At 29.0% G+C, this 14,005-nt stretch overlaps 1 long non-coding RNA gene across 1 annotated transcript; it reads left to right on the forward strand.

Annotated features, from left to right (window-relative positions):
* The first annotated feature begins 13,529 nt into the window (after positions 1-13,529).
* Positions 13,530-13,997, forward strand: LOC135925569 (uncharacterized). The gene is made up of 3 exons (XR_010571678.1): positions 13,530-13,590; positions 13,645-13,749; positions 13,837-13,997. It is a non-coding gene; the product is annotated as an uncharacterized LOC135925569 (long non-coding RNA).
* The last annotated feature ends 8 nt before the right edge of the window (positions 13,998-14,005 follow it).

Raw genomic sequence — 14,005 nt, forward strand, 5'->3', positions numbered from 1 at the left:
AACATACTCAACTTGTAATTTTTGTCAGTACTTACATTACAATTTTTTATACTCATATATTTCTTTCATAACCAATAATTAAGAAGATAACCAAGTATATTCAAATATTTAAATATTCTTATCCTAACCTATTTATAATCTCCAATCCGTATAAATAACTCTTTCTTTATTTTTTTCCCCTCCCTTAATGAATTTATTTATCACTAAATTTTATCATCTCATTCGTTTCTTTTATAATAATTTATACCTTCTTTTTTCCCCCCTTTTTAATCTTATTTTTTAATTACCTTACAATTAATTAATCTTAATACAATTACATTCATCATGTTATTTTTTAACTTTTAGAATATCATAATAGGCTTGATAAGTCCCCCAAAAATTTTTTTTGATGATAGCCCTCCAACTACTAGAAATATGCATCTAATATTGACCCATCTACCGGTTTTACATTATTTTAATGTTTGCTTAATTTCAACAATAGTTTATTTATATTTTTGCCTGATATCTTTATTTGTCTAGGCTAACCCTAATCCCTCAAATTGCTACAAAACATGATGAATCTATTATTAAAGATAAGCAAAGAAAATAATGACTATTAAACAAACGCCTTATCCGTTCTAGAGTTACTGGTAGACAAAATAATAAAGAACTACGCTTGAAATGAACTCATCTGGAGGTTTATTTTGTTTTTTTATCTTATGTTTTATATCTATGTTTATTTTATTTTCACCCAGTTCTCCAAATTATACTACCACCACTACCACAATCCCTATGCTTCCGCCTATTTTTTAACAAATATAAACATTTAATTTTGTACTATCATTCACTTCACTAGGAGTTAATATAAATATTACTTTATCCAATTCTCTGAGAAACTTTCATGAATATTTAGAGGAATGTTCAAACTTGAATGTACAGTACGACCAATTTCATCAACTTTATTAATGAAAATATGCAGTAGTTTTGTCGTGGCCTTTAAAACAATACTTATATCTGTTTTATGGTTGAGTTAACATTGTCGTTCCTGATTCTATTTTATAAGGGGATACCAATGCTGACATTGACAGAAATATCGTTTTGCATGTTCAAACTTGAATGTACAGTATATGGCCAATTTCATCAACTTTATTAATGGAAATATATGCAGTAGTTCTGTCGTGGCCGTTATAACAATACTTACGACCGTTTTGTGGTTGAGTTAACATTGTCGTTCATGATTCTATTTTAGGGGGGATATCAATGCTGACATTGACAGAAATATCGTTTTGCGTTCTTCTTTTACCAGTATCCCAAGGCATATCATCTTTATCAGGACTTAATGTGTTTTGTACACTGCTTAGTTCGTCATCACTTTCATCTACAACCCTAAATGATATAAAATCATACATTAATTATTTCCTCTCCAAACGACCGCCCAGATTTATTTTGTTCGTTTTTCCATCAAAAATTAAAATGTCAACAAGGATTTGCTCTTAATTTTATCAAATACATAATAAATAATCCTCATTATTTTAAAAAAAAATTATCCTAAATTTATATGTCAATAAAAAAAAATATCTTAAAAAATATATAAATAATTTGCATATAAGTTTCATTAGTGTTTAATGGCATTTTTGTAATTTAAATAGACAGCATTTTTTTTTTACTTAACATAAAAAAATATATATCCCTTATCAAATTATTTGACAAATAATTTCAGAAATGCAAGACATACATTAAATTTATATGAAAAACAACAATAACCCTATATAATAAACAACATATTTTTTAGATATAATTTTAATTAATCATATTACAAAAAAAGTATAAAAGTCGGTTATTTTTATTTTATTTCATAATTCTCTAATAAGTGGTTGCCCAGGCCTTCCCAGTTTCTCTTAATACGGAATTTACATGTTTTTTTCCCATATTAGACTAATTGGTAAATCAGATATTTCCCGTTCATGTGATGATATTAAAAATTTAACTATTTCCGAGGCGGGAAAAAATTTTCAAAATTATAATGGGTAGGACTGGGCTTGGAACTTCAAAATTAATATTAGCTTGCACCTGACTTGGTTATATCTTTTACAAATTATCAAGGGTTGGGCTGGGCTTGATAAACTTTTTTAAAATTATAAGATCTTGGATACTTCCTAATTTTGTAAGCTTGAACCTGGCATGACATCTATCGTAAAAAATGAATAAAAATCTCATTCCCCGTCATTTTTGACAGGCTTTCTACTAGTTTATATAAGATTTTGAATTGAATTCGTTATTAATATCTGTGAATAATTATATGTTGTCTTAGAATAAATCAAATATATTTAATGAAATTGTTACAAAGTTGAGGAAAAAAACTCGAAAAAAAAACTCAGGAAAAATAACTGACGTAAAAAACTTCAGGAAAAAAATCTCAAGAAAAAAAACTGCCGGGAAAAATCTGCGGAATAACTTAAAATTAAAAAAAATGGAAATCTTTATTAAACACTATTTAAATGGCAAGTGTATTATATATTAATACATATTTCATTCACTCATTTATACATTCATTTCTCTATTCAGTCATTCCTTAAAAGAAAAAAGGAGTAAATTTTAAATCGGCAGGTTTATTTTCCTTAAGATTTTTTTCTGCAGTTTTTTACAGTTTTTTACCTATCAGGTTATTTCCCGCAATATTTTTTAAATTGAGCTTTGCTTTTTTTTTCACAATCTTTTTTCCCGATTACCCTAAAAAAACCTAGCATAAATATGAATATTTAAGACTATCAGAGAAATTCAGAGTAATCGATACAATGAATTATGTAATTTGTCTTGTATTATATTAGCAGTGCCGGCTAATCAAATTTGTGTGAAAATATGTTTATCAATAATTAAATTTATACTATCTCCTTAAAGAATGTAATTTGAGTGAGATGAATAAATAATTTTAAGTAAATAAATATTGTTCAATATTAAAACTAATATAATAACTGAAAATTATTTGTTATATTTTTAAATTAAATATTACATGATGTGCGTGCAATTAATAAATATGAATGTTTGTTTTATGTAAGTGTTTTTTAATTTAATTTAATGTGCTTCCCTACATACAAAATTTGAGTTAAGGTTTGTATACAGTGTTTAAACCGGTTTTTAGAGGTTCTGATATTTTTATTTTTACGAACCTTAACCTTGAACTATTATTCTTCTGAACCTGAACCCATCCGATATTCGTTTCGCTTCGGGTTCTTGGTTTTTGGAAGTAAAATGCCCAATTAATTAATAAGCTATCATTTTGTTAATAAAATATTTCATAATTTTTATTTCATGATAATGCCAAAATAGTATTATTAAAAAATATTAATTTTTGTAAGGGGCACGCCATGCTCCCCTTCACAACGACAACCCTTCTAGTAACCTGTCCGACCCAGCATATCAAGGATTGGTATTCGACAAAATAAATGGAGTGCATCTCTGATACTATATTAGTCATGAATGGGTTCCTTTTTTTAATCTTTAATATATTTTTGTTTACGCACAATAATTTTGTTTTGTAAGAATGGCGCGAGAATTTGGCTACATTAATTATAAGACTTATGGTGGGTCTTGTTATATTATTTTGAAGTATTATATATATCAATATTATCTTAATTATTATTGTATTATTATTTAATTGTATTTACTGTATAATAAGGGTAAAAATTGTCATTATTTTTATTTGTTCCCTAGAAAATAAAATTTCGTCCTAGAAAATAAAACTTTGTCTTAGAAAATAAAACAAAAGTGTAGAGTGGTTACTAAAGAAAAGTATTCATAAAGGAATAAGGTAAAAATAATAATAATTATTGTCTTAAATATTAATATAATCTGCACTAGTGATGGGCGCTGGCCGTGAAATTACGCGCGACCCATCTATTACGGTTGGTCACGGCATGAGTATGAATAAATTTTAAATTATAAGGCGTAACAGGGCTTGATGGGCCTACGCAAAATTTTTTCCGGGCGTGTTCGGGTGTGAACATAAATTTCCCTTGAATCAAGGAAATTTTAATTTTTAAAATTGTTTTTTTAATAAATATAAATTTGCAATTTAATATTTATAATATATATTTTCTAATTTAATTTAGTTCTTTTTTTTAAAAAAAAATAATTTTTGAAAACAAAAAATCTTCCTCATTTTATGAACATCCGCTGTCATGCCGCCAATTCAGTTTCTTTTTATGTTTAGGTGTTTAAAATTTATACAAATCAAATTTCTTAAGCTTATTTACATATGTATGTTGATCTACTTTCAAGTTTGTTATTATTATATATTATCAGTTTATTAAGACATAAATGTGCCTTAAATACAAAAAATCTTTCTAATCAGACAATATATAATATACTTAAAAGACAAATGTCAGACATATCAAAAGCAGTTTTACACAAAAGTCAGTTATATTTTATTTGTAAAGACCTTCGACCTTTAAATGCTAGAAAGTGAAAGATTTTACAAGCTAGGCCAAGAGTTAATAAATGTTGGTGTTACATATGGACAACAATATAAAAGATATACTTAGCTGAAAAACTTTCATGAATACTATAGCTCCAAAAATATATGATGAAATTAAAATTAAGAATAAAAACATGATCAATAATAATTACTTGTTTTTATCCTCCATTTTTGGATGGATGACTATAAAATTTAAAGTTTTTAAACCATTACAGGACATATCATCAATAATGATTTTGAGTTAAAAACATTTTTTTTGGCCAAAAGGGAAATGGATGAAAAAAAACGTCAATATTAAAAGTGTAGTCTATTCAATTTTAGAAGAATATATAGGTAGAAAATTATTTAAATAAATGTATAGTTGTGAGTGATAACGGAGCAAATCTTATAAGTGCATTCAAAGATGACGAAAGGCTAGTAAATGCCATATATTAAATAATATTATGAATTATATTTTTATCAATTGTTTACCTGAAATAAGCTTAAATATAAAAGGTGTAAAAAAACTAGTATGATATTTTAAACAATTTTCAGTTAATAGCAAGCTAAGCCACACCCAACAGGATGTAATAACGAGATAGAACTTTGTATATATCATGATACAAAGTTTCTTAAAATCATATTTTAAAATTATGGTGTACTTGCTTAGAAGGCAAGAATTGAATTGATTGGCATTGATATTAACATCATACGCTAGTTAGATAAATTTTTATCAATATTTAAAGAATGCTCTATAATCTGAGCGCAGATTCTCGTCCCACAATAAATGAAGTTTATCTATGGAAACAAAAATTAGTAAAATTTTGTTAACCTTCTGACCGTGATACAATAATAATCAATACCTTGAAAAACAAAACAAGATTTCTTTTAAAAGAAAGATTTATTATGCAGCCACTACATAAAGTAGGCTTAATTCTAGATCCGAATTTCAAAAGTCTTAAGTTATTAATAGAAGAAGAAAAAGAAGATATATATATAAAACAACTTTAAAAATGTTAAATGAAATAAAATTAGACGATATGCATAAGTCAATGCCAACTATCATTTATAACTTTCCTAATTCATCCCACACTCATAAAAAACCATATATTTAAAATGAAATATTTAAAGAATTTCTAGATGATTCTGATGATGCATCAACATCTACCGATAAAAGCTGTGTGGATGAGCTTAAAAGATTCATCACTCATAAAATAAATAACAATGACAATATTTTGAAGTTTTGTAAGCAGGTAAATTCATTTCCTTTTTGGAGAAAATTAGCGAGTAAAGTTTTGTCAGCTCTGGCAAGTTCGACTTCTAGTGAAAGGTTATTTTCTGTAGCCAATCGCTTATTAGAGGAAAAGCGTACACAATTGAAATAAAAAAAACATGGAGACTCTTCTTTTTTTAAATAAAAATTCCCATTTATAAATTGTAATCATTTTTTTCTCTTAATATAGATTAAACAATTAGAAAAATTAATTGTATAAATTCAAAAAAATGTAAAATTATAGCAATAAAATTTTGTAAAATTTAAAAACACCGTAAAATTTTCGGGCGTGAATCAAAATACTGCCTTTTGTGAGCGAGCGGGTCAGGTCAAATTTTTTTTAGTGGTAGGCGTAAATGGGCGTGAATTACTTATTGCCACCGTGAGCGGGGGGGGGGAGATGGCATGAATAAAAAATTAGGTCAGCGCCCACCTCAAATCGGCACAACCAATTGGAAAAATATTTACATTCAGAAGAGAGGGGAAGGGTGAAAGGGTCTAATTTTTATAGCCTTAAAATGATATTGACGAAAACTAATGATTTCCCTTCCCTCCCTCACCTTGGCTATGCTTATATTGCCAAAAATATGGCCCAAAAATGATTATAATATATTATAAATTTTTCTCATAAGTAAATTTTTTAAAAGACTTTCACAGTTCCTACTTCAATCTTATTTAAAATTTATATCTATTATTTTATAATATTATGTATATGTGTATTTAATTATTTATATTTTTATTATTATACTTTTATTTATAAATAAAAAAATTTTGCTGACTTTTTAACAATTTTTTTTTTTCTAAATTTTATTTTATTTTAGATAATCTACAATTAATTTTAATTTGTTTTGCGAAATTAATCAATATTTAATTCCAAATTCTGATAGAAAAGGTAAAAAAATATTTTATCCATTTAATTTTTAAACTGGGATCTGGAACATAATTTTTTTTTCCACATGGTTTTGTGAGTTCCGGTTAATTAATTATATATATTATTAAATAAATTATTTTATCTCTTCTTTGACTTACAGATCTGGTCCAGAACTCAACAGAAGCTTTAAAATCCTAAAATTTTAAAAATTTGGACTTCAATATATAAAAAAAAGATATAAACCCCGGTCAGATTAATTAATCTAAACCAATTAACCAATTGGAAAATATATAATGGATTGTTTAATATATTCATTTACTAGTATATTTTCAATTTTCTTTTGAAATAATCAGGCCTGGGCCTTTAAAATTGACTCATTCTAAATAATTTTGGCTGTATTATGTAAATGATTGGAAAATTGAAAGTAGGTTAATGTTCGATACTTCCATAGGGAGTGTTCCAATCGATATTTTATTTATCAAGAAGGTCACATTTGGTTTGCCGCATGCCTAACCTATGCATCTGGGTTCGAATCCAGCAAGGGCCTTTTCTGAAGCCAATTTGATGTGTTCTAGTGTTGTTAAACGGCCCGATTTGGGTCGATTTTTAAAAACGGCTCTTAAGCCTCAAGATTTGGCAAATAGAGGTTCAAACCTTTGCCAGTTATGAGCAAAATCTCTATAATAGGGCCGCTTATAAAAATCGTCACAAATCGGGCCACTTAATCTAACTGAGTGGTTCCGTCCTGGAGGGAGTATATAGAATATCGGAGGCAATTGCGTGATTCTATCTCTCAATGTATCTTAAAATATATATTTTATTTCATTTGATTTAGCAAATTATGTTATATTTATAAAATTGCTATAAGTCGACTTGGCAGTATTTAACATTTACCTTGAAAATGAGAAGAAAGTGACTGTTATCATGTATTTTGATTGGAATAATTAATATTTATTAAAATCAGGCCCGGATAGCGTTTACACTAGGATATGATTTTATTTTGAAAAAAATTTATTATTTGTATAAAATAAATGATCTTATCAGGATTGAGTATGTATTATTATTAGTAGGGGAGACTGTGCGGTTTTCAGAGTACTCAACCCTAATGGTTGACTATATTTTTTTTAATATCGAAACATATAGAACCATAATACTTTTTAATTGCTGTAATTCATCAAAAATAAAATAATAATACAGGTTTTAATTATCCAATAACTATCATATATAAAAGATTAAATCCATTTTGCTTCACAGCTGTTAGCATTCCCTTCCATTACAAACGATCCGGGATAGAAATCACCTTAATGACTTGACCTTTATGGCTTTGATCATTCTTATATCTTTATTATACTTATCAAATAATTTTTGAGGAAGGGTGTATTAATTCGAGAAGAAAAGTAAAAGTGACAATATAGTGATTGTATATAATATTTGTGTATTTGTATAAATAAGCATTGGCCGATGAATTGTTCTACAGTTATGTCGGTTTTCTTCCGTAGGATTTTTTGATTGTTGCTAATTTAACCATTAGGTTCGTCGGAATGTATTGATATTTGTTCTATGTTCGATGTTTTGGTTGCTGGTGTTGATACCTTAAGATTAACGTGGGAGTGTTGATTGTTTCCGTTCCGAAAAGCGAGTGTTGATCCAAGGAGTTTTCGTCGGTAGGGATCCACTTGATGTTTTTATTTACTGTGGTAAAGTTAGGTAACCCAAGCTTTCTAAGGATATGTGTTATTACATATTCTATAAACGGGGATCACGAACCTCCTTTCCTGTAGATATAGTTTGCCACTGCAGAGTCCAAAAAGATGACGAGAGGTACCCCGTCTTTGACGATAGGTAATAGGGCTCCCATTCCTACTACGAGTATTTCTTTTGCGTTGATATGCAAGATGGCGTATATAGGTATATTTAACATGAGGTCTGATTCTTGGTACGCGAAGAGTTTATCAATACTCCAGAAGGAGATCCCTATATGCGAGTCAGACGCAATGATTTTCCGAATATCGTATGCTGATTGGGGCTTGTAGGGCTTCCACGATGATCTGGGCCTTGAAAGGCTACGTAGGTATCCACTACAGGGGTGAGCCCGGAGTTTTTCATGGTAATGTAGTATGACGAAAAGAGTCGCGACATAATAGTAATGGTGTAAGAGAAGTGGTTAACGACACCTACCCTTGCTAGTAACAACTTATATTCAGATGTTGGTATAAATGGCATCTGAATATTTAAAGGCAATTATTATTAGCCGTTAGCTTTTTAGTTTGTAGATCGATAGAGATACCCAGGTAAGTGATGCGGAGTTGAGTCCAATATTGATTTTTCGATTGCCAGTTCCAGTCCCCAACTGTCCAGGGTACATCTGAGGGATCTTGTGGGGACCATTTAACGTCGAACTCACTGTCCGCATATATCAATATGTCATCCAGGTAAACATTGTAGTTGGCCTTTCTGACTGTCTTGGCACATGCGTCCAATATTATCTATTGTAGGAAATATGGGCTAAAAGATGCTCCCATTGGGACCACTGTGTACCTGTATGTCTGTCCCTCAAATCGTAGTCCGAAGAAACCTCTAACATGGTGCGATAGTGGTATTGAGTTTTCGGGACCTCATTGAGATGGATTTAACGCGAACGGATACTTGAGCAAATTATTCGACGTCTCGGAAAAGTCGCTGATAACCTTTGTGGATTCTTTCGATTTGGGAATGATGCAAAGTAGGGAGCAATATTGGTCAGTGTTTCCCAGTTCTATGATGTTTTTGACCAGTAATTGGGTAATTATTGAACGTTATCTGCTGGCAAGCGCATGGCGATGCCTTAATAATATTTTCTTTTCAGAATCTTTGCATGGTCTAGTCTGAGCCTAAATCCCCTGGAAGCAACTACGCGGTAAAGTTAGATATCAGCGGCCCGACAGTTAGCCTGCCCATTGCTATTTTTAGAGGGATAACTGGCGAGATCAGCATCTATGTAGATCCTCTGTCCTCCACGGCTACCAGTGGGGATGTCGTTCATTGTCTGGAAAGCTGTTGATCCCACCTGGGGCCCACCAGAATCGTTATAAACTCCAAAGAGCGTACTCTCCAGAGATTTCACAATAGATGTTTCCTCTTCCGAGCTAATGTTGCTAACGGAAAACCAAGATGTTGTAGACGGTCTATTAGCCATTCCTGTAGTCCAGAATCTTCAGATATACACAAGAGACAACGACCTATATTAATTCTGGTGGTCGATAGGCTTGAACCTTCTGACCAATTAAATGTTTAAACTATAATAAAATTAAATTTTACAGGTATTGAGGGTCTGGAGCTATTTTCAAAGGTTCATAATAGCTTTTTGAGCGCTATTTTATGGTAAGAAATTAATTGATATTAGAAGAGAAAAACAATAAACAAATGAAATCATTATATTTAATGAAGAACCATTCATGCTAATCGTCATGAAAAAACAAACTTAGTTAACAGTAAAAAGATAAAGATTAAAGGAACAACAAGATTTTAAATTGTCTACATCAAGACGAATATTCAAGAAAGAGTAAAACCAAGAAACTATATTATACAATTATCTAATAAATGCATCTAAAATGTTTATGGGTCTTTGTCCACATAATTGCTCTTTAAACATATGCATCCCGCAGTAGCGTACGCAGGAATTTGTTGTGGGGGGGGGGGGGATAATTAAAATTTTTAAAAATAAAATTATTGTTATTTAAAAATATCAAGCATAAATTTATTAGGACTAATAACTATTTCTAATATACAAATTTAAATTAATATGAATTATAAAAAATTAAATATATAAACCGATATATAAAAATAAATTTGATTTAAAAAATATTAAACGAATATAACCGGTAGGCATATAAATATTTTAAATAAATTTGAATTATAAAATATTAAGTGGATATAACCAGGATATGATGACTATAAAATAAATAATCCATAATAGAAATTTAAATTTTTTTGAGCTTTTAAAATTTATATATAAAGTATAAAAAATCTAAATGTTGGAAATATGAATAATTATATATTTTATGTAATAGAAAAATATATAAGACATTAAAAAATGATAGCACAAAAAATATTATAGAAACATTATATTTTTATAATGTAAAATCCAATCTTCGTTGGGAGGGAGCTAATTTTTCAATTATCTCATCCGTGTTTGGCGTCAAATGCCTATGAATATTCAAAAGGGCCAGACCATTCAACCTACTTTCAGAAGTTGTACTTCTTAGGTACGTTTTTAATCTTCTTAAAGAAGAGAATGTTCTCTGGGAAGAGTTGCTAATATATATAATAATTTCAATATATTGGGAAAATAATCTAAAAGATGTTTGAAATGATGCAAAGCATCATAGCATTTTTTGCGACTATATCAACCATAGTTAATCTTTTATACCGGCATTCAGCTAATAAAGCATCATGAGATACATTAATGTCTTCATGATAAAAATCTTCCAAATATTTTATTTTTTTTCTATCACCATCTGAAAAAGGTTCAGAGGGCTTTTGCGGAAGAAATATCTGCAGAATGATATGTGTTTCTTGATAAATTAAAAACCTTTCATTTACTTGGGTTATAAATGTATCCAAAAGAGGTATAAAGACATTTATTTTATAATATTCTTCTATTGACCCTATATTAATATTTGGACGATAAGTTTGCCTTACTGTAAGTCGAGGGAGACAAATATTGAACTCGTATAGCTCTGCTTTTGATTCAACATTAACATATAAAATATGAAATTCCTCATCAGCATTAGCTCTAATTTCTTTGAGTTCTAATAAAATTGTCTCTGATATTCTCATCATCTCAATCAAATCAATATCAGGTTTTTGAAAAGTATTACATAAAATAGTTGTATAAATAAATAATTTATTAATACATTCTAATGCGAAAAAAAAATTTGGTATAAGTATTGAATCCAGTAACTTGCTTGCTTCTGAAGATATATCTTTTTCAGACATTGTGATATTTCTATAAGAGCATTAATAATCGGCTCTTCTAACTCGATAAAAGCTGTTACTGCTTGATGTCGAAGACTCCATCTTGTTGGACAAGCTTTTTGCAATTTTTTTCTCCTTGTTGGGCAAGGAGTTTCAGATATAATTCAGTTCAAAATATTTTGACGCTTGGGGTATCTAAACATCTCATAGATGCTAGATATTTTACCTGATATATATATAAAAAATTTAATTTAATAATTAAAAACCTAAGCAATTTGATATCAATGGTAAAGAACATGAATCCGATATTGCTAAGTTGAGTGAATGGGCAGCACAGTGGACATATATATCTGTTGGGCATTTTTTTAAATAAATGCCTGAAGCCCATTGAATTGTCCACTCATTGCACGTGCTCCATCATACCCTTGCCCACATATCATATTTATATTTAGCTATATTTTTTAAAATAATTATATAATAAGATTAATTATTACTTTTAATTTTAAGATTCACAAATATTACATCAGCTAAAGCAGACCCAGTCATGCTTGAAACAGGAATAAATTGGAGAAACATTTCCTTGATAATGTTTTTATGAGTATCTACATATCGCGCACACAACGACATCTGCTCAATGCCAGCAATGTCCTTGGTCTCATCTGCCAAAATTGAGAAGCATGGGGCAGAATTGATTTCAACAATCAATTTTTCTAAAATGATATTGTTGCAAATATCAATTATCTCATTTTATACCCTAGGGCTGAGATAAGTAGCATTTTTATTGGTACTAATGAGGCTCTCCATTAATACAGGATCTCCTAATGCTTTAAATTTTAAAAGTCCACGGAAATTACCTTCGTTATCATTATTATTAAAATTTAAGCTTCCTGAATCCATGTGGCTACGAAGTGCTAGGCCTTGCAAGCCACAATATAAAATAGCCTCAATAGTTAGTTTTATCTTGCCTCTATTTTCTTTTGCAATTTTAACCCTATTTTTATCAATTATTGATGAAATGGGAGTAATATCCCCCTTTTGAATTGATTCATTTGAGGAAATCATCAGTTCACAGCTTTTGTTCATTAAATTATCACACTATACTTTTTGCTTTTTGGCATGATTTTCACCTTCAGCGTTTTTTAAAAAAAGTCTAATATCCATGACTAGAAATTTGAAAAATTATAATACTGGGAAATTTTAAAATAATAGATAAATATTACGCCACAAGGAAAACTTGAAAATGAAATTAATTGATAAAGTAAATTAGTAAATGAAAAAGGTAATATAAAAATTTAAGAAGAAATAGATATGAATAATTATAATAAAATATAAAAATATAAAAAATAATATTTTTGAAAAATATGTCCGGCATCTGCATTTTGGCTTGGGGGGAGGGATTTGTTCCCCTGCCCCTCCCCCCCGCTGCGTACGCCAATGGCATCCCGTTGCAATTTTAAATTTTTATTTAATTTTCCATTAATTTCACTAATTTTTTTTTAATTTTTTTCCATGATTGCGTATTTTTATCAATAAAGTAGTTGCAATGATATATATACATCATTTTTATATTTAAAAATAATCAATATTTTGCCCTCAGAAGCCCCACATGGGAAAGCTTATCCTTCCCCGGGTGTAACTCATCCTATCTCAAATTATTCTTTCGTAAAAATTAATGCTGTTTAAAAAGTATAATCAAATTTATTTTATGTGTAGTAGAGAACAGTAAATAAGTGGAATAAAATGAGATTTAAATTTTATTAACGTTAGCCATTTAGGACTCTAAAGCTCCCCGGCCTTTTTTTTTCATTCCTAGTAAAGAAAATCAATGACGTGTTTTTTTAAGAAAACGGAAAATTATAAATAATATATATAAATAAATAAATAAAAAAAGAAAGAAAGGCTTGAGAAAAAGAATTTTCTATTTGCACAGCACAGTTTAGTAATTTTATGAATAAATAAATTTACAAGAAAAAAGATTTATTTTGTAAATAGTATCCAAAAACTTTTATATTTTACTTTTAGATGATATTGATAAAATTCTTGGCATAATAATATATGGTTTGTTTACTTAAAATCTTTATTTATTTTTAAAATTTATTTTTCCCATTTTAGAAGCCTTTGACTCATTTATAAAATGAGAACTATCTGAAACAAAATAAAATTCTATTCATTCGCACAGCTCCGGAACTTCCATTCGAATCTTATATTAATTTTTATGTAAAGATAATATAACATTTTATGTATTTTAGATATAAAATATATTTATGCCAAGCAAAAGTTATATAAACATTTTGTTTTATTTAGACTATGAAACAACATTTATTTGAAAGAAGATATTTGAATCAAATTATGATGTTCAAGTCTAAACACATTTGCAACTCCAAGATTTTGTTCTGTGGGCTCATCTTGTTTGTTCTGGCGACGATGTTTTATTTTCATTATTTTTATCCGACTAATTGCTTAATAGAAACCC

The sequence above is a fragment of the Gordionus sp. m RMFG-2023 genome, chromosome 2 (genome assembly GCF_954871325.1).
Source record: "Gordionus sp. m RMFG-2023 chromosome 2, tfGorSpeb1-WG-v2, whole genome shotgun sequence".
NCBI classification, from domain to species: Eukaryota; Metazoa; Nematomorpha; class Gordioida; order Chordodea; family Parachordodidae; genus Gordionus; species Gordionus sp. m RMFG-2023.